At 45.9% G+C, this 22,215-nt stretch overlaps 1 non-coding gene across 1 annotated transcript; it reads left to right on the top strand.

Moving 5' to 3' along the window:
- Nucleotides 1–20,940: 20,940 nt before the first annotated feature.
- LOC131270812 (5.8S ribosomal RNA) lies at nt 20,941–21,095 on the top strand. The gene has a single exon (XR_009179822.1). It is a non-coding gene; the product is annotated as a 5.8S ribosomal RNA (ribosomal RNA).
- Nucleotides 21,096–22,215: the final 1,120 nt, after the last annotated feature.

The following is a 22,215-nucleotide window of genomic DNA, read 5'->3' as shown; positions in this document are numbered from 1 at the left end:
ACACTTCCAAGTTACCACACAAGCAAGCAAGATGGCCTAGTGATGGATCCATATGATATGAAGAGAAAAATCGGCTAAGTCCAGGATCCATATTATATGAAGAGAAAAATCGGCTAAGTCCGAGTTTGGGTCTGTCGGAAATACACTATCAAGTTACCACACAAGCAAGCAAGATGGCCTAGTGATGGATCCATATGATATGAAGAGAAAAATCGGCTAAGTCCAGGATCCATATTATATGAAGAGAAAAATCGGCTAAGTCCGAGATTGGGTCTGTCAGAAATACACTTCCGAGTTACCATACAAGCAAGCAAGATGGCCTAGTGATGAATCCATATGATATGAAGAGAAAAATCGGCTAAGTCCCAGATTGGGTCTGTCAGAAATACACTTCCAAGATACCACACAAGCAAGCAAGATGGCCTAGTGATGGATCCATATAATATGAAGAGAAAAATCGGCTAAGTCCGAGATTGGGTCGGTCGGAAATACACTATCAAGTTACCACACAAGTAAGCAAGATGGCCTAAGGATGGAACCATATAATATGAAGAGAAAAATCGGCTAAGTCCCAGATTGGGTCTGTCAGAAATACACTTCCAAGTTACCACACAAGCAAGCAAGATGGCCTAATGATGGATCCATATGATATGAAGAGAAAAATCGGCTAAGTCCGAGATTGGGTCTGTCAGAAATACACTTTCAAGTTACCACACAAGCAAGCAAGATGGCCTAGTGATGGATCCATATGATATGAAGAGAAAAATCGGCTAAGTCCGAGATTGGGTCTGTCAGAAATACACTTTCAAGTTACCACACAAGCAAGCAAGATGGCCTAGTGATGGATCCATATAATATGAAGAGAAAATTCGGCTAAGTCCGAGATTGGGTCTGTCGGAAATACACTTTCAAGTTACCACACAAGCAAGCAAGTTACCACATGAAGAGAAAGCCGGCAAAGTCCGGGAATGTTACCACATGAACTGGAAAATGGGCAAAAACCTACCTTCACAGGCAACGTGAATAAGTCAGGCTGTAGACATCGGATCGACAAGCCAAAGACTGATATGGAAAGGAAATGAGTAGTACTAGCTTTCCTGAGAGTTGCAGAGCTTAGACTGCATATGAACGAAAGTTATTAAGCGTCAAAGTCAGAGAAGTTACCCAAAGGAACACAAGTTCCAACTTAGAGCATGTATACCGCCTAGACGGTAAGAGGTACGGCCAGGCTGAGGAATAAGGAAATGTTGGCCAACATGTTCCCTAACTATCCCCCGAAGACCGCAAAGCAATCCAACATCAACCAAGAAAGTTATAGCCCGATCAAGGAAACACCTACTTTGCACCGATATTGCACCAAAGACATGTACCAAGCACCTTCGGTTGCATACCTGCAGGGGCTTACCATAGTAGGCCATGGAAGACCGATATACCGAACATAATCACTTTCTATCTCCTCGGGTGTTGGAGATAGCGCTTTGCGGTAAAAGAACGAAAGTTAGACCATATCTTGGTGCATCTTTTTGCCCGAGAACACAAGACCCTATCTACCAAGGCAAGAAAGTTGTGTGGGGACAAAATGTCCAAAAGTGCCCAAAGTGGCACACTTGAACCATATATTCGAGAAAAACACAAGTGTGGGCCCGAGCTAGCAAGTTGAAATGTTCTGACCGTCAGTAGCCCTAGTTGAGGTGCACTTATCATTATATGAGGCCAACGTGCCAGCTAGTCTCTAAAGGGGCGATATGGGTGTTCCAAGGTTTGTACCCAATTTAGGAAAAAACAGGGTAAGGTACGGTGTACCGCGAATAACTCGGGCTATAGATGTCCGATCGATGAGTTTGGCATATGTATGGAAAGGTCTCGACGAGACCTAACTACTCTGAAAGTATGAAGGCAAAGACTTGAATGACCGGGAAGTTATTAAGTGCACAAGTGATAAAGTTGCACCAAAGTCCATGTTTCCCGAAGTGGTACATGAACACCCAATATTCGACCAAAACACAAGTTTAGAGACGAGCTAGCGAGCTACATTGTTCAGACCGTCAGTAGCCCGCATCAAGACACGCATTTAATTATACGGGGCCTAGCCGCTAGCTCGACTCGAAGTCGGTCATATGGTTGGTTGATGGTTTGGACCGACCACGTGGTGTACCAAGGTGATGTACCTTTCATGAATTAAAACTCTGGCTGTATGGCACTGAGCGACAAGCTAAGAAGTGATTTGGAATAGTCTTGAGTGGGACTATTTAGGAAAAATGCGAACAAAAAATCACAAAGTCCTTGGGCGAAGCTATTAGCGAAACATAGAGCAAATTGGTACCAAAAACTATGGAAATGGGACTTGAGTCAAAAATAACCGCAAGTTGGAGAAGATATAGCAAGCTTGCGTAGAACATTTATAACTAGTGCGTGGTATGACCAACAAAAATGTGTATGGGGCCAAGGCGCTGGCTGGCCTCCAAAGTGGTGATATGGGCGATTCAAAGTTTGTACCCAAGTATGAACAAGTATGGTGAAAACAGGGTAAGGTACCAAGTACCACGAATAACTCGGGCTGTAGATGGCCGAGCGAGGCAAACCGCATATCGTTGGAAAGGTCTCGAGGTGACCTATCTACCCTGAAAGTTTCATGAGGCTGAGTTGAAAGACCACGGAGATATTAGGTGATGATGGTATAATTCGGGGACCAAGTCGCAGGAAATGGCACTTGACGAAAATCACCCTTGGAAGGTGAATACCGGCTTACCGGTAAGAGATAGCGACTTGGTGTGGAATATTCATAAGTTGGACGTCGGAAGACGCAACTTTCATTATATGGGGGCAACCCCGTCAGGGTGCTCCAAGTCGGTCGTTTGGTTGGTTTATGGTTTGGGCCAACCACGTGGTGTACCAACATGAGGTACCTTTCATGAATTATGACTCGGTCAGTTTGCCACCGAGCGACAAGCTAAGGTGTGATTTGGAATGGTCTTGAGTGGGACTATTACGGAAAAATACTAAGAGAAAATCAGCTTATCCACGCGCGAAGCTATTAGCGAAACATAGAGCAAAATGGTACCAAAAACTATGAAAAAGCAACTTGGACCAAGAATAACGGCAAGTTGGAGAAGAGATAGCAAGTTGGCGTAGAACATTTATATTTTAAACATGGTATGACCAACAAAAAAGTATATGGGGCCAAGGCGCTGGCTGGCCTCCAAAGTGGAGATATGGGCGATTCAAAGTTTGTACCCAAGTACGAACAAGTATGGAAAAAACAGGGTAAGGTACCAAGTACCATGAATAACTTCGGCTGTAGGTGGCCGAGCGAGGCAAACCGCATATCGTTGGAAAGGTCTTGGGGAGACCTATCTACCCTGAAAGTTTCATGAGGCTGAGTTGAAATACCACGGAGATATTAGGTGATGATGGTCCAATTCGGGGACCAAGTCGCAGGAAATGGCACTTGACCAAAATCACCCTTGGAAGGTGAATACCGGCTTACCGGTAAGAGATAGCGACTTAGCGTAGAATATTCATAAGTTGGGCGTGTAGAGACGCAACTTTTATTATATGGGGCCAACCCGGTCAGGGTGCTCCAAGTCGGTCGTTTGGTCGGTTTATGGTTTGGGCCGACCACGTGGTGTACCAAGTTGAGGTACCTTTCATGAATTATAACTCGGTCAGTTTGCCACCGAGCGACAAGCTGCGGTGTGTTTTGGAATGGTCTTGAGTGGGACTATCAAGGAAAAATACCAATCGAAAATCAGCTTGTCCATGGCCGAAGCTATTAGTGAAACATATAGCAAAATGGGTCCAAAAACGAATGAAATGGGAATTGGACCAAGAATAACGGCAAGTTGGAGAAGAGATAGCAAGTTGGCGTAGAACAATTATATTTGGTGCATGGCATGACCAACAAAAAAGTATATGGGGCCAAGGTGCTGGCTGGCCTCCAAAGTGGAGATATGGGCGATCCAAAGTTTGTACCCAAGTACGAACAAGTATGGAAAAAACAGGGTAAGGTACCAAGTACCATAAATAACTTCGGCTGTAGATGGCCGAGCGAGGCAAACGGCTCACCGTTGGAAAGGTCTTGGGGAGACCTATCTACCCTGAAAGTTTCATGAGGCTGAGTTGAAAGACCACGGAGATATTAGGTGATGATGGTATAATTCGGGGACCAAGTCGCAGGAAATGGCACTTGACCAAAATCCCCCTTGGAAGGTGGATACCGGCTTACCGGTAAGAGATAGCGACTTGGCGTAGAATATTCATAAGTTGGACGTGTAGAGACGCAACTTTCATTATATGGGGGCAACCCGGTCAGGGTGCTCTAAGTCGGTCGTTTGGTCGGTTTATGGTTTGGGCCGACCACGTGGTGTACCAAGTTGAGGTATCTTTCATGAATTATTACTCGGTCAGTTTGCCACCGAGCGACAAGTTGCGGTGTGTTTTGGAATGGTCTTGAGTGAGACTATCAAGGAAAAATACAAATAGAAAATCAGCTTGTCCATGGCCGAAGCTATTAGTGAAACATATAGCAAAATGGGTCCAAAAACGAATGAAATGGGGCTTGGACCAAGAATAACGGCAAGTTGGAGAAGTGATAGCAAGTTGGCGTAGAACAATTATATTTAGTGCATGGTATGACCAACAAAAAAGTATATGGGGCCAAGGTGCTGGCTGGCCTCCAAAGTGGAGATATGGGCGATACAAAGTTTGTACCCAAGTATGGCAAAAACTGGTAGAGGTACCTTTCATGAATTACTGCTCAGGCTGTATGGCACTAAGCGGGACGCTTGGCTCTGGTATGGAATAGTCTTGAGTGGGACTATCAAGGAAAAATACGAACAAAAAATCACCATGTCCACGGACGAAGGTATTAGCGAAACTTAGAGCGAAATTGCGACCAAGTCGCTGGAAATGGCCCTTGGACCAAGTATACCGTCAAGGCGGTACGAGATAGCGAGTTGACGTGGAACATTTATAAGTTTGCCTACACGAGACGAAAGTTTAGTTATATGGGGCCAACCCGCTCAGGGTTGTCCAAGTCGGTCATATGGCTGATCGAAATTTTCGACCAAGTACTGAGAAAACAGGGTAAGGTACCGTGTACCTCGAATAACTTCGGCTGTAGATGTCCGAGCGAGGCGAACGGCATAGCGTTGGAAAGGTCTTGAGGTGCTCTAGGCACCCTGAAAGTATGAGAAAGCTATCTGGAAAACTCGTGGAGATATTAGAGAAACATAGGGCCCAAAAGATACCAAGTCGCAGGAAATGGGCCCTCCAAGAACACCCTAAAATCCCAATTACGGCTAAGTTGCAGGCCAGCTAGCGAAGTGAAATGTTCTAGGCATAACTAGAACACGTTAAGGCGCAACTTTTTGAATAAGAACTTTTTTCGATATCTGGTCCCCAAAGGGGGGATATGGGCGATCCAAGGATTTTTCCAAGTTTCGGTACTTTTTACGGTATCGCTCATAGCTCCGGCTGTATGCAAGCAAATGACAATCTAAGAGATGATTTGGAAAGGCATTGAGTAGTACTAACTTACGTTAGAACACAGCGAAGCGCTATCGGTTCATGGCAAGGCCGATATAAGCAGTCAAAGATGAAAAATGTTGACAAAATGAACAAAAATTACCTTGGTACGCGAATAGCGGCCAGGGATGAAGAGGTACGAAGATGGTGTAGAACAATTATAATTAGGGCTTGGTACGTTCTAAAAGTTTGCCGAAGACCGCAAAGCGCTCAGACCCATAGAAAGTGGCCATTTGGGCCGAACAGTGCGTGCAAAGAGGTGAAAATGCAAAAATTGCACTTTGTGGGGCGATTTGCGGGGGGAAGGAGGGGTCGGAGGGCAAAGTGTCTCTTGACCAAAAAGTCTTATCTCGTCGAGATCTACAACATTGCCGAAGACCGCAAAGCGCTAGCTCGCAATCGAAAAATCGAGATTTTGAAAATTTTCTAAGTCTTTGGCTCCCTAAGGAAAAGTTTCAAAAATCACGTTTGTCCCCAATTTTGAAGGGGAAGGAGTCGGTTCCGGGGCATGGTGTCTTCGGCAAAAAGTCTTATCTTTTTGCGTACTTTCGACTAGTTCAATAAAAATTTTTGACCCAAAAATTGTTCGGCGGACCCCTAGGTCGAAAAACCCGAAAAAAGTCGAAAAAAGTCGAAAATGTCGAAAAATGAGAAAACCTCATATTCGGACTCTACACGAGCCCCAGATATTGAAAAGTGAAATCCGCGGTCGATTTGGAACAAAAAATTGACCTAGGCAAAGTTGTATGGAGGTAGGGACCCCTGAGAAAAAAGTTTGGTCCCGAGGCTCCTTGGACCACCAAGTCCCTAGGTCGGACCAAAATCGGAAAAAATCCGACCAAAGTCGAAAGTGTCGAAAATTTTAAAAAACCCCTTTTGGGGCCCTATGGCCTCCCTAGATAATGAAAAGTGAGGTCCGCGGCCGATCCGGAAGAAAAACTTGACCTAGGCAAACTTGTATGACGGTGGGGACCCAAAAAAATTTCGATGAGTGTAGTTTAGACAGGCCGGAAAATGTATCGGAGGTCCGTATCAAGGGACGTCTTTTAGTTCTATGGGGTGGTGGTCGTCGAACAAAGTCGCCTAGGTCGACCACCAGAAAGACCAGTCGTGTTGTAATGGATGTTTTGACCACTTTACTAGGGAAACCTAGTACGTCGAAGCAAATTTGGGGTTCGAGATGTGTTGGTGAAAGTTGGTCCAACCTAGGTGTGCTTGGTGGAGGTTGACCATGAAAGTAGAGCATGATGGGAATGACCATAACTTTGGTTCTAGATGTCGGATCGGTACACTTTCGGCAGTTTTGGAAAGGTGAAGGCCTGCTCTAGCTATGTATCCTACCAAGCTGAGCGCCTACTAGTGAGCCGGAGGAGGTATTAAGGGTCAAAGGCAAAAAGGGGTACCCTAAAGTGCATGTGACCAAGAAAATGGGAAAAACGGTATCGCCTATAGCTCAGGCTGTATGGCTCGGATCGGTAAGCTTGGATATGCGTTGGAAAGGTCTTGACGAGCGCTAGCTATGTGTCCTACCAAGCGAAGCGCTAGGTGTTGAGCAAGTCGGTCATATTAGAGGGCAAAGGTAAAAAATGGTGGTTTAGAGGCGAAAATTCACCTTATGATCGAAAATAGCGGGCGAACGATAAGAGCTACGAACACGGCGTAGAACAATCATAAGTACGTTACCACAAGACCTAACTTTGGCCAATATAGAGCGAGAAGATCGGAGGTACCCAAGAGGGTGATATGGCTGGTTCAATGTTGGACCAAAACGAGACTTGAGAAATGGGTTGAAACACGGTATCGCGAATAACTCAGGCTGTATGGAACGGATCGACAAGCTAAGATCAGTGTTGGAAAGGTCGAACCGAGCGCTAACTATAATCCCAAACAACCGAAGCGCTAAGTGTTGAGCAAAACTGAGTTATTAAGCGACAAAGTGGAAAAATAATACCAAAATGGCCAAAAATCACACAAGACCAAGAATACCGAGCAGGCGGTAAGAGATAGCGGGTTGACGTAGAATACTTATAAGTTTGCCTCTACGAGACCTAAAAGTCGGCCATAGAAAGCGAGAAGATCGGACCACTCTGGAAGGGTGATACGAGTGGTCAAAAATTGGCAAAAATGAAACATGGCTAAAATGGATTTGACTTGTGCACCGTATAGCTCCGGCTGTATGGCATGGATTGTTAAGCTAGGATATGTTTTGGAAAGGTAACACCCAGCGCTAGATACGACTTGAAGAAAGCAAAGCGCTAACTAGCATGATTTGGAAGTTATTAAGCGTCAAAGTCGAAAAATGTTACCAAAATTGAAACTCGAGTACATTGGGCCAAAAAGTACAAGTTGTGAAATTTGGACTTACGAGTAAAATACCGAGCAGGCGGTAAGAGATAGAGACTTGGTGTAGAACAATTATATGTTGGGCATGTTATAACCTATATTTGGCCCGAACATAGTGACGAGATCGGTGGTACCCAAAAGGGTGGTACAGGTGTTAGATGGTTTTCCCAGAGCATAAGCTCCACATGATATGGAAAACGGGAAACATCATAACTTCGGCTGTATGGCATGGAATGGAACGAACAAGGTATCGATGGAAAGAGAAAAGGTAGCGCTCACTATAATTTCTACCAAGCAAAGCGCTAGCATGTGACCGTTCGGGTGTTATTGTGAGTCAAAGTCAGAAATTGTTACCACGAGAGGCGAAAATCCGACTAAGTCCATGAATACCGGGCTGGTGGTAAGAGATACGGCTTGGCCGTAGAACATTTATAAGTTGGCCAATACAAGACCTAAGTTTCGTCCATAGACGACAAGAAGATCGAAGATACGTGAAGGTGAGATATGGGCGTCCCAAAGTGGGCCTTTGAAAAAGTGACAAACTTCCCTTATAACAGCATACACCAAATATCTCTGGCTCTATGGCACCGAATAAGAAGTTGAGCTCAGCGATAGAAAGGTGATAGTCAGCGCTAAATATCATACGAACAGAGTGAAGCGCTAAAGGGAAAGGATCTTGGTGATATAAGGTGACAAAGTCGAGAAAAGTTGCCTCAAAATCATGAAAAATGTGAAAAATTGGCTAAGTCCCGGGTGCCTTAAGGGCAGGTTGATCGAATGTACCGAGCTGGCGGTACGAGATAGAGACTTGGTGTAGAACAATTATATGTTTGGCATGGCAAGACCTACATTTGGTCAATACAAAGTGAGAAGATCAAAGAAACCCGTAAGGGTGATATTGGTGTCCAAAGGTAAAAAGCACTAAGTCTTGGGAAACTTATATGAAGAAAAAGGACCCTGATGGGTCATATAGGATGGATCGAAAAATCGGCTAAGTCCCAAAATGGGGATGTCAGAACTACACTCAAAGGTTACCACACCAAGCAAGGCAAACTTATATGAAGGCAAGGACCCTGATGGGTCATATGGTATGGATCGAAAAATCGGCTAAGTCCCAAAATGGGGATGTCAGAACTACACTCAAAGGTTACCACACCAAGCAAGGCAAACTTATATGAAGCAAAGGACCCTGATGGGTCATATGGTATTTTACGAAAAATCGGCTAAGTCCCAAAATGATGATGTCAGAACTACACTAAAAGGTTACCACACCAAGCAAGGCAAACTTATATGAAGGCAAGGACCCTGATGGGTCATATGGTATTTTACGAAAAATCGGCTAAGTCCCAAAATGGGGATGTCAGAACTACACTAAAATGTTACCACACCAAGCAAGGCAAACTTATATGAAGGCAAGGACCCTGATGGGTCATATGGTATTTTACGAAAAATCGGCTAAGTCCCAAAATGATGATGTCAGAACTACACTAAAAGGTTACCACACCAAGCAAGGCAAACTTATATGAAGGCAAGGACCCTGATGGGTCATATGGTATTTTACGAAAAATCGGCTAAGTCCCAAAATGGGGATGTCAGAACTACACTCATGTGTTACCACACCAAGCAAGGCAAACTTATATGAAGGAAAGGACCCTGATGGGTCATATGGTATTTTACGAAAAATCGGCTAAGTCCCAAAATGATGATGTCAGAACTACACTAAAAGGTTACCACACCAAGCAAGGCAAACTTATATGAAGGCAAGGACCCTGATGGGTCATATGGTATTTTACGAAAAATCGGCTAAGTCCCAAAATGAGGATGTCAGAACTACACTCATGTGTTACCACACCAAGCAAGGAAAACTTATATGAAGCAAAGGACCCTGATGGGTCATAAGGTATTTTACGAAAAATCGGCTAAGTCCCAAAATGGGGATGTCAGAACTACACTCAAATGTTACCACACCAAGCAAGGCAAACTTATATGAAGGCAAGGACCCTGATGGGTCATATGGTATTTTACGAAAAATCGGCTAAGTCCCAAAATGAGGATGTCAGAACTACACTCATGTGTTACCACACCAAGCAAGGCAAACTTATATGAAGCAAAGGACCCTGATGGGTCATATGGTATTTTACGAAAAATCGGCTAAGTCCCAAAATGGGGATGTCAGAACTACACTCAAATGTTACCACACCAAGCAAGGCAAACTTATATGAAGCAAAGGACCCTGATGGGTCATATGGTATTTTACGAAAAATTGGCTAAGTCCCAAAATGGGGATGTCAGAACTACACTCAAATGTTACCACATCAAGCAAGGCAAACTTATATGAAGGCAAGGACCCTGATGGGTCATATGGTATTTTACGAAAAATCGGCTAAGTCCCAAAATGAGGATGTCAGAACTACACTCATGTGTTACCACACCAAGCAAGGCAAACTTATATGAAGCAAAGGACCCTGATGGGTCATAAGGTATTTTACGAAAAATCGGCTAAGTCCCAAAATGGGGATGTCAGAACTACACTCAAATGTTACCACACCAAGCAAGGCAAACTTATATGAAGGCAAGGACCCTGATGGGTCATATGGTATTTTACGAAAAATCGGCTAAGTCCCAAAATGAGGATGTCAGAACTACACTCATGTGTTACCACACCAAGCAAGGCAAACTTATATGAAGCAAAGGACCCTGATGGGTCATATGGTATTTTACGAAAAATCGGCTAAGTCCCAAAATGGGGATGTCAGAACTACACTCAAATGTTACCACACCAAGCAAGGCAAACTTATATGAAGCAAAGGACCCTGATGGGTCATATGGTATTTTACGAAAAATCGGCTAAGTCCCAAAATGAGGATGTCAGAACTACACTAAAAAGTTACCACACCAAGCAAGGCAAAGTACCTAGGTGAACCCTAGGAAGAAACACGGACCAAGTCAGATGGCCTACGTCAAGAGTACAAGTGACCTAGGCAAAGTTGTATGACGGTGAGGACCCTGAAAAATCTGGTTAGTGTAGTTTAGACAGGGTAGGTTTTTGGGTCGGCTGAACCTCCTTATTTTGGGTTTTGACCTCCTCAAGAAGCTACACCTAGGCAAACTGCCTAGGGTGAAAGTGCGAAGACCAATCGAATAGTAAGACAAGTTTTGACCGATCGCCCTAGGCAAGCTTGTATGAAGAAAGGGACCCTATGGGTCATATGGAAATATACGAAAAATCGGCTAAGTCCCAAAATTGGGATGTCAGAACTACACTAAAAAGTTACCACATCAAGCAAGGCAAAGTACCTAGGTGAACCCTAAGAAGAAACACGGACCAAGTCAGATGGCCTAAGTCAAGAGTACAAGTGACCTAGGCAAAGTTGTATGACGGTGAGGACCCTGAAAAATCGGGTTAGTGTAGTTCAGACAGGGGAGGTTTCTGGGTCGGCTGAACCTCCTTATTTCGGGTTTTGGCCTCCTCAAGAAGACAGACCTAGGCGAACTGCCTAGGGTGAAAGTGCGAAGACCAATCGAATAGTAAGACAAGTTTTGACCGATCGCCCTAGGCAAGCTTGTATGAAGAAAGGGACCCTATGGGTCATATGGAAATACATGAAAAATCGGCTAAGTCCCAAAATTGGGATGTCTGAACTACACTAAAAAGTTACCACATCAAGCAAGGCAAAGTACCTAGGTGAACCCTAGGAAGAAACACGGACCAAGTCGGATGGCCTAAGTCAAGAGTACAAGTGACCTAGGCAAAGTTGTATGGCGCTGAGGACCCTGAAAAATCGGGTTAGTGTAGTTCAGACAGGGGAGGTTTCTGGGTCGGCTGAACCTCCTTATTTCGGGTTTTGGCCTCCTCAAGAAGACAGACCTAGGCGAACTGCCTAGGGTGAAAGTGCGAAGACCAATCGAATAGTAAGACAAGTTTTGACCGATCGCCCTAGGCAAGCTTGTATGAAGAAAGGGACCCTATGGGTCATATGGAAATACATGAAAAATCGGCTAAGTCCCAAAATTGGGATGTCTGAACTACACTAAAAAGTTACCACATCAAGCAAGGCAAAGTACCTAGGTGAACCCTAGGAAGAAACACGGACCAAGTCGGATGGCCTAAGTCAAGAGTACAAGTGACCTAGGCAAAGTTGTATGGCGCTGAGGACCCTGAAAAATCGGGTTAGTGTAGTTCAGACAGGGGAGGTTTCTGGGTCGGCCGAACCTCCTTATTTCGGGTTTTGGCCTCCTCAAGAAGACAGACCTAGGCGAACTGCCTAGGGTGAAAGTGCGAAGACCAATCGAATAGTAAGACAAGTTTTGACCGATCGCCCTAGGCAAGCTTGTATGAAGAAAGGGACCCTATGGGTCATATGGAAATACATGAAAAATCGGCTAAGTCCCAAAATTGGGATGTCTGAACTACACTAAAAAGTTACCACATCAAGCAAGGCAAAGTACCTAGGTGAACCCTAGGAAGAAACACGGACCAAGTCGGATGGCCTAAGTCAAGAGTACAAGTGACCTAGGCAAAGTTGTATGGCGCTGAGGACCCTGAAAAATCGGGTTAGTGTAGTTCAGACAGGGGAGGTTTCAGGGTCGGCCGAACCTCCTTATTTCGGGTTTTGGCCTCCTCAAGAAGACAGACCTAGGCAAACTGCCTAGGGTGAAAGTGCGAAGACCAATCGAATAGTAAGACAAGTTTTGACCGATCGCCCTAGGCAAGCTTGTATGAAGAAAGGGACCCTATGGGTCATATGGAAATATACGAAAAATCGGCTAAGTCCCAAAATTGGGATGTCAGAACTACACTAAAAAGTTACCACATCAAGCAAGGCAAAGTACCTAGGTGAACCCTAGGAAGAAACACGGACCAAGTCAGATGGCCTAAGTCAAGAGTATAAGTGACCTAGGGAAAGTTGTATGACGGTGAGGACCCTGAAAAATCGGGTTAGTGTAGTTAAGACAGGGGAGGTTTCAGGGTCGGCCAGACCTCCTTATTTCGGATTTTGGCCTCCTCAAGAAGACAGACCTAGGCGAATTGCCTAGGGTGAAACTGCGAAGACCAATCGAATAGTAAGACAAGTTTTGACCGATCGCCCTAGGCAAGCTTGTATGAAGAAAGGGACCCTATGGGTCATATGGAAATATACGAAAAATCGGCTAAGTCCCAAAATTGGGATGTCAGAACTACACTATAAAGTTACCACATTAGCAAGGCAGACTTGTATGAAGAACGGGACCCTGGTGAAAGTAGCAAATATCCCAAACCGAACATGAATATTATACACACAAGAGTACGAACATAAAGGAACACGGACCAAGCGTACCGAGAGAATCGGTACTATAGAACCCTCGTGGTTCTACACAAAGACTTTATGTTAGGGGTTCAAGCCCCATAGTACTCAAACGGTGACAGTAGCAAATATCCCAAAACGAACGTGAATCTTATTCACAAGAGTACGAACATAAAGGAACACGGACCAAGCGTACCGAGAGAATCGGTACTATAGAGCCCTCGTGGTTCTACACAAAGACTTTATGTTCGGGGTTCACACCCCAAATCGAACGTGGAATTTACTTTCTGATGGTCATGCGGTCGTCCAAAGGGGTCTAGTATCCTGGGATGACAAGCATCACGGGCACAGCTCGTATCAAAACAGTCGAAGAGGCCCGCGAAAGCTTGCTTTCCATGGCTATGCGATGCACAAATTGAGTTTACTCACCGTAGTATAAAACGAACGAACCGAACCTATCCGAGTAGGGATAATGGGCGCAGTAACATACTTCTGTGACCCAGCGAGAGTTGAACGAGGTGACATGAACTGTCAGTGGCTTATATCAGATGGGATACATACATGAGATTGCTTTCAAATCTACACTCGAAAACCTAACCAAGTAAAAGCGAACGTGGGGAGGATTCGAAACCGGTAACGAAATCTTAAGCTGGAAAGAGTCATCACTATGGATACATATTATGCGAAACCAATCAAGTGCTCAGTACTGATCCAAAACCTAAGAGCACTAGTGAACACCTTATTCTCACCCTAGTTCACATCCAAGTGATCGACCACGTGTGTGAAGCAAAGACCAATCGAATTCCTCAATGGACTGAACACTATGAACAAATGGCCAAAAACGTTATAACTATCCAAACATCCTACTATCTAGCGAAAGTCATCACGATGGAACCATACAATGATCTTAACCTATAGCGCTCACCTATTCCTACCCAGAGTGCAAGTGAACATATTGCTCACCCTAACCAGTTCACATCCACGTGATCGACTAACATACCGAAGTTACCACAAGTCAAAGTTATACGTTTACAAGCGCAAGACCAATCGAAAACCCCGAAAGCAATCTCGACCCAAAATGTATTATCCGTGAGTGTAGTCGAGTCTCGTACTCGTCATCTGTAATCGTCGGATAGAATATCCAGTACACGGTTGTCTTTCCAAATGAAATCTACATACAGAACTCGCTCTTGGCAAATGGGTGGCATTGGCGCAATCAGGAGCGAGTTCCCGTCCGGGTGCCAAGTGATTGGCAAATGTCTGGGGGAAAGCAACCATATATTGATTTGTCTGTTAGTGTACTGGGTGTTTGAGGTATGTAGTATCCACGCTTGGTTGGGTGTGTCAGAGGACCATGGATGCGTTCACAACCCCAATTGGGGTACATCGGGAATGATTTTGTGGAACCGATGTGCCCGGCACACACTAAGTTTTGTTGCAAGTTAATAGTGTGCCATGTCCGGGGGGGTTGTGATTAAACTCTGGTGAATTGCGTACTGTGGTGATTGGGGTATGAAAGCCCCGCAGTTGCAATGATCGGACGCGCCTAGCGTGTCCTTTAGTTGATGGTAGGGAAATGAAGGCCCTTGTCAGCTCACCTAAGTATTCATGGAAGTTTGGCATAAGGTCGCTGTGGTAGGGGTATGAAGGCCCCGTCAGCGCATGCACAATCGGGCGCACGAGCGCTTAGCGGAGTCGAATGCCGCTCAAGTGCCTGTCCGGTGCATCGGGTGTGTGTGATACGAGGGCAATGAGGTTCGCACGGGGGCTCGCCTCCCGTGTGCTACCGGACTTGACAACATATAGAACGTGGTGTTTGCTCCTCCGGGTGCAATGGGACAATGAACATTCGAACGCAAAGTCGGAATTCTGGTTGATCCTACCAGTAATATACGCTCGTCTCAAAGGTTAAGCCATGCATGTCTAAGTACAAACAGATTTAATGTGAAACCGCATAAGGCTCAGTATAACAGCTATAATTTACGAGATCATCAACCTAGTTACTTGGATAACTGTGGAAAATCTAGAGCTAATACATGCAACATGCCAGGACCCTCGCGGGAACTGGTGCACTTATTAGTCAAACCAATCGCGGGTTCTCCGTGTCATTGAGTTGAAGTCTGGATAATGATGCTGATCGTATGGTCTCGCACCGACGACAGATCTCGCAAATATCTGCCCTATCAACTATGGATGGTAGTATAGAGGACTACCATGGTTGCAACGGGTAACGGGGAATCAGGGTTCGATTCCGGAGAGGGAGCCTGAGAAATGGCTACCACATCCAAGGAAGGCAGCAGGCGCGTAAATTACCCAATCCCGGGACGGGGAGGTAGTGACGAGAAATAACAATATGAAACTCTTTAATGATGTTTCATAATTGGAATGAGTAGAGCATAAATCCTTCTACGAGGATCAAGTGGAGGGCAAGTCTGGTGCCAGCAGCCGCGGTAATTCCAGCTCCACTAGCGTATATTAAAATTGTTGCGGTTAAAACGTTCGAAGTTGATACTTGTCCAACACAGTCCGGCTCCGCCGACCCGGTCAACCCGTGGTCGGTGGGCCAAGTCGGAATCTGGTTGCGACTCAATGGTGTGGTAGGGCACCAAGTCTGTGTCATGGTGTGCCCTTCAACGGGTGCAAGTGTAACATAGAGCTCGACCGCTCACGTTTACCTTGAACAAATTAGAGTGCTTAAAGCAGGGTGCCCAAACGCCCTAGAATAATCTTGCATGGAATAATGGAATACGACCTTGGTCTAATCTTTCATTGGTTTGTACTCAGACCGGAGGTAATGATTAACAGAAGTAGTTGGGGACACTAGTATTACGGCGCGAGAGGTGAAATTCGTAGACCGTCGTAAGACTAACTAAAGCGAAGGCATTTGTCAAGGATGCTTTCTTTAATCAAGAACGAAAGTTAGAGGATCGAAGGCGATTAGATACCGCCCTAGTTCTAACCGTAAACGATGCCAACTAGCAATTGGGAGACGCTACAACCAGGTGCTCTCAGTAGCTTCCGGGAAACCAAAGTCAGGTTCCGGGGGAAGTATGGTTGCAAAGTTGAAACTTAAAGGAATTGACGGAAGGGCACCACAATGAAATGGAGCTTGCGGTTCAATTTGACTCAACACGGGAAAACTTACCAGGTCCGAACTTATGGAGGTGAGACAGATTAATAGCTCTTTCTCAAATTTAAGGGTAGTGGTGCATGGCCGTTCTTAGTTCGTGGATTGATTTGTCTGGTTAATTCCGATAACGAACGTGACTCACATATGCTAACTAGAACGCAGTCAGCGTTAATGCGTCGATGCCGATTGGAACGGGTTAGGACCTTTCGGTGGAGTATGACCTGACACCTTCGCTGTTCGTGTGCGCAAGTGCACTTACGGTACGCTGCTTAGCAGGACAATTTGTGTTTAGCAAAATGAGATCGAGCGATAACAGGTCCGTGATGCCCTTAGATGTTCTGGGCTACACGCGTGCTACAATGTGGGTAGCAGCGTGTCTCCTATTCCGAGAGGAACGGGAAATCACTCAAATACTCACTTAGTAGGGATTATGGATTGCAATGGTCCATATGAACTCGGAACTTCTAGTAAGTGCTGGTCATCAGCCAGCGTTGAATACGTCCCTGCCCTTTGTACACACCGCCCGTCGCTACTACCGATGGATTATTTAGTGAGGTCTTTGGAGATGATCGTTCGCTGGATCCTCGTGAACCGCGTCTGCTTTATCGAAGTTGACCGAACTTGATGATTTAGAGGAAGTAAAAGTCGTAACAAGGTTTCCGTAGGTGAACCTGCGGAAGGATCATTAGTGGCCAAGTGATCCTTCCAGAAGTCCGAACCTGCGGGTTGAGACTTCGGCACAAGTTGCCATATGATAATTGACGAAACACTATAGAAGTCCGAACCTGCGGGTTGAGACTTCGGCACAAGTTGCCATATGATAATTGACGAAACACTATAGAAGTCCGAACCTGCGGGTTGAGACTTCGGCACAAGTTGCCTTATACATGACTTCGAACAAATACACAAGTCCGAACCTGCGGGTTGAGACTTAGGCACAAGTTGCCTTATACATGACTTCGAACAAATACACAAGTCCGAACCTGCGGGTTGAGACTTAGGCACAAGTTGCCATATGAAAGTTGACGAAACACTAACAAGTCCGAACCTGCGGGTTGAGACTTAGGCACACGTTGCCTTATACATGACTTCGAACAAATACACAAGTCCGAACTTGCGGGTTGAGACTTAGGCACAAGTTGCCTTATACATACATTGGCCAAATAAACAGAAGTCCGAACCTGCGGGTTGAGACTTAGGCACAAGTTGCCATATTATATTCGATCAAACACTAAGTAGTCCGAACCTGCGGGTTGAGACTCAAGACCGTAACAAGATGTCACTATACAAGTCCGAACCTAAGGGTTGAGACTTAATGCGATCTAGATACCAAGTTGACATCCAATACCTGTTGAGCAAAACCAAAGATTCCCTGTTCTCGAATGAATACACTATATAACAGGGAATCATGAAGAAATCAAGCAAGCGTGAAACAAAGTCATCACTTGGGCATGCTCGATAGCCAACCACATGACCTTAACCTAAGAGAGCATGCAAACCACATGATACCTATAAACGATTAACCCGCCCTAGTTCAATCGTTCACCAAGTGATGACTTCAGTATGGCTAAGAGAAAAACTTTTAAATGGGAAAAACTCTAAGTCCGAACCTCCGGGTTGAGACTTCCGCGTCGGAGGTGGGCGCACCTCCTATCCGAAAGATGGTGAATCAGGGGTGTTCGATCAGCAATGGTCGAATGCCCCGTCGTAGTGCAACTATGACAATCAAAGTCAAGACCTCCGGGTTGAGACTTTCCGCGAGTACAAGCATAAAGGAACACGGACCAAGCCGTACCGAGAGAATCGGTACTAGAGCCCTTGTGGTTCTACATTGAGAGAGCCCTCGTGGTTCTCATTAGGGGCTTTATGCAAGTCGTACTCAATACTGTGGTGTGAAGTATAAAGTATAGTCCTCGCCTGGTCCACGCTGCTTCGGCGGTCCTGGGTAAGAGAGTTAATTCTAGCTTGCCCTATAGTGGAATGAGGACACTTAATGCTTCGTCTTTTAGCGGCGGCTAGACTCCTCCTCACGGGGAACGAGTTGACGCGCACAGCGGCGGCTTACGCACTATGGCAATCATGGATGCCTGAAGATTCCGTGAAGTTCTCCCCTGGTCCACGCTGCCTCGGCAGTCCTGGGTAAAATGGAATATTTCCAGCTTGCCCTATAGTGGAAGAGGACTATCCAACAATACAAAGTCAAGACCTCCGGGTTGAGACTTTCCGCGTCGGTGGTGTCGCGCACCGCCTATCCGAAAGATGGTGTAACAGGGGTGTTCGATCAGCAATGGTCGGATGCCCCGTCATAGTCCAACTATGACAACCAAAGTCAAGACCTCCGGGTTGAGACTTTCCGCGTCCGGAGGTACGCGTACCGCCTACCCGAAAGATGGTGTGCTTCTGGGGTATTCGATGAGTCGGATACCCCGTCGTAGTCCAACTATGACAATACAAAGTCAAGACCTCCGGGTTGAGACTTCCGCGTCGGAGGTGCGCGCACCGCCTACCCGAAAGATGATGAATCAGGGGTGTTCGATCAGCAATGGTCGGATGCCCCGTCGTAGTCCAACTATGACAATCAAAGTCAAGACCTCCGGGTTGAGACTTCCGCGTCCGGAGGTACGCGTACCGCCTACCCGAAAGATGGTGAATCAGGGGTGTTCGATCAGCAATGGTCGGATGCCCCGTCGTAGTCCAACTATGACAATCAAAGTCAAGACCTCCGGGTTGAGACTTTCTAAGAGTACAAGCATAAAGGAACACGGACCAAGCCGTACCGAGAGAATCGGTACTAGAGCCCTCGTGGTTCTACATTGAGAGAGCCCTCGTGGTTCTCATTAGGGGCTTTATGCAAGTCGTACTCAATACTGTGGTGTGAAGTATAAAGTATAGAGTCCTCCACTGGTCCACGCTGCTCCGGCGGTCCTGGGTAAGATAGTTCATTCTAGCTTGCCCTATGTGGAAGAGGACTCAATACCCTACCTGTTGAGCTTGAAACAAAGTCATCACTTGGGCATGCTCATATTGCCATACAATATTCCATTATCTACTAATGAGCATGCAGCTATATGATTATAACCTGTAAACGATTACCCCGCCGTAGTTCAGCGCTTCAACCAAGTGATGACTTCAGTATGGCTAGTGTGTGAAGTATAAAGTATAGTCCTCCCCTGGTCCACACTGCTTCGGCGGTCCTGGGTAAGATAGTTAGTTCTAGCTTGCCCTATGTGGAAGAGGACACCATACTTAATACTGTGGTGTAATGAACAAAGTATAGTCCTCCACTGGTCCACGCTGCTTTGCAGTCCTGGGTAAGATAGTTAATTCTAGCTTGCCCTATGTGGAAGAGGGCATACAAGACAAAGTATAGTTCTCCCCTGGTCCACGCTGCTTCGGCGGTCCTGGGTAAGATAGTTAATTCTAGCTTGCCCTATGTGGAAGAGAGCATACATGAACCAAGAACGAAGGTTATGATCGAGGAATGATTCGACAACTAACCGATGGTATGAAATGTGTAGAATTCAAGCAAGCACACAATCAAGTCATCATTTGGGCATGCTCGATAGCCAAACCTATGACATTAACCTAGTAGAGCATGCAACGTATAATATCCCAATGCAAAGTAAACGATAGACACGCCCTAGTTCAGCGCTTCAACCAAGTGATGACTTCAGAATGGCTAAATCAAATCGGTTCAAAACATACCATCGGTACCCTATTGAAACACACAAGTCGATATCAAACCTCATGATTGTGTAGTCCTCCACTGGTCCACGCCGCTTCGGCCGTCCTGGGTAAAATGGAACATTCCAGCTTGCCCTATGTGGAAGAGGGCACATTACTCAATACTGTGGTGTGAAGTATAAAGTTCAGTTCTCCCCTGGTCCACGCTGCTTCGGCGGTCCTGGGTAAGATAGTTCATTCTAGCTTGCCCTATGTGGAAGAGGACACTTAATACTTCGTCTCTAAGCGGCGGCTTGACTCCTCCCTACGGGGAACGGGTTTACGCGCACAGCGGCGGCTTACGCACTATGGCAGTCATGGATGCCTTACGTTTCTATGAAAAGTGTGTTCCTCCCCTGGTCCACGCTGCTTCGGCAGTCCTGGGTAAGATAGTTAGTTCTAGCTTGCCCTATGTGGAAGAGGACACGAAGACTTACTGTGGTGTGAAGCATAAAGTTCAGTTCTCCCCTGGTCCACGCCGCTTCGGCCGTCCTGGGTAAAATGGATTCATCCAGCTTGCCCTATGTGGAATGAGGACACTTTATGTTTCGTCTCTAAGCGGCGGCTTGCTTCTCCCTACGGGGAACGGGTATACGCGCACAGCGGCGGCTTACGTTATGGCAGTCATGGATGCCTTACGTTTCCATGAAAAGTGTGTTCCTCCCCTGGTCCACGCTGCTTCGGCAGTCCTGGGTAAGATAGTTAGTTCTAGCTTGCCCTATGTGGAAGAGGACACGTAGACTTACTGTGGTGTGAAGTATAAGGTTCAGTTCTCCCCTGGTCCACGCCGCTTCGGCCGTCCTGGGTAAAATGGATTAATCCAGCTTGCCCTATGTGGAATGAGGACACTTTATGCTTCGTCTCTAAGCGGCGGCTTGCTCCTCCCTACGGGGAACGGGTATACGCGCACAGCGGCGGCTTACGCAAGTTAGTCACCCTCGGCAGTGGATCACTCGGCTCATGGATCGATGAAGACCGCAGCTAACTGCGCGTCATAATGTGAACTGCAGGACACATGAACATTGATAAGTTGAACGCATATTGCACGTCGTGGGAACCTACCATGATGTACAGATGACTGAGCGCTTATATTTGAGAAATGTATCGCATACATTTAACTACGCCGTGACACCCGTCACGAGACGTGCACCATGATGTTAACTAGGGTCGCGACGACCCGCTAGCATTAAAGAACCCGTGGTTTACAATATACTGGCATTGGAATTCGAAGTATTTAGAGCGTCCGTGTTCCCGCGTGAGGCGGAAGTACGAGGAGAAGGCGTGCTTGTGGTGTCTGTGGTGGTGTTTACTGATGTCTAGCTTCAGCTTATTTATTTATTTAAATAGAAGCGAAGATGTCAAAGTAGCGTCGAAGCAGCAGCGGTAGCACAAATGATTCAAGTATGGAAGTTGACCAAAGGAACACAAACAAACTAGCGTATGGGCAATGGAAGGTATCAGTGAGTTAAACCACACGCGGGCTAACAGCCCGTTAACCGAGTCCAACGGTACATATTGGACATTGAAACAAAGTAGTCGCAAGCCAGATGTGACGATAACAACCGCAAGGTACATAAGCCTCAGTTCATGTGTGACAACCCCCTGAATTTAAGCATATTAATAAGGGGAGGAAAAGAAACCAACCGGGATTCCCTGAGTAGCTGCGAGCGAAACGGGAGAAGCTCAGCACGTAGGGGTGGCGGCCTGTCCGTCTATCCGATTCCGTGTACTGGTGCGTCTCACTATCCGTCATCTTAGCGCTTTTCAAGTCCAACTTGAATGTGGCTCAGAACCCATAGAGGGTGATAGGCCCGTAGAACAGCGCCCGTTGGATGATGGACCGAGCGTACCTAGGTAGTTCATCCCATATGAGATGAATGGGATGCTGCACGGAGATGAATCTTGATCTTCTTCATCTCCCATCTTAATACAGCATCCCTACTTAAAGGCATCTCGGACTTAGTCGATTTTTCATAAATTCATAGAAATTCATATGTTAGGATGCTGCGAGAAGAATGGGATGCTGCATGGAGATGAATCTTGATCTACTTCATCTCCCATCTTAATACAGCATCCCTACTTAAATGCATCTCGGACTTAGTCGATTTTTCATAAATTCTAAGAAAAACATATGTTAGGATGCTGCGAGATGAATGGGATGCTGCATGGAGATGAATCTTGATCTTCTTCATCTCCCATCTTAATACA

The sequence above is a fragment of the Anopheles coustani genome (assembly GCF_943734705.1).
Source record: "Anopheles coustani chromosome X unlocalized genomic scaffold, idAnoCousDA_361_x.2 X_unloc_6, whole genome shotgun sequence".
NCBI lineage: Eukaryota > Metazoa > Arthropoda > Insecta > Diptera > Culicidae > Anopheles > Anopheles coustani.
The sequence above is the reverse complement of the archived record's forward strand: the minus strand, read 5'-3'. Positions and strand labels throughout refer to the sequence as shown.